The 212-nt window shown below is 53.3% G+C and overlaps 1 non-coding gene across 1 annotated transcript; it reads right to left on the bottom strand.

Annotated features, from left to right (window-relative positions):
- Nucleotides 1–15: 15 nt before the first annotated feature.
- LOC118344985 lies at nt 16–171 on the bottom strand. Its single transcript, XR_004798695.1, has one exon. It is a non-coding gene; the product is annotated as a 5.8S ribosomal RNA (ribosomal RNA).
- Nucleotides 172–212: the final 41 nt, after the last annotated feature.

Below are 212 nucleotides of genomic sequence, written 5' to 3' on the forward strand. Positions count from 1 at the left end.
TGGGGCAACGATGCGTGACACCCAGGCAGACGTGCCCTCGGCCGAATGGCTTCGGGCGCAACTTGCGTTCAAAGACTCGATGATTCGCGGGATTCTGCAATTCATACCAAGTATCGCATTTCGCTACGTTCTTCATCGATGCGAGAGCCGAGATATCCGTTGCCGAGAGTCGTTATGTATCATGGTAAAGATGTCACCAACAACGCGCACAC

Source organism: Juglans regia, unplaced genomic scaffold, assembly GCF_001411555.2.
Source record: "Juglans regia cultivar Chandler unplaced genomic scaffold, Walnut 2.0 Scaffold_10997, whole genome shotgun sequence".
In the NCBI taxonomy this organism is placed as follows: Eukaryota; Viridiplantae; Streptophyta; class Magnoliopsida; order Fagales; family Juglandaceae; genus Juglans; species Juglans regia.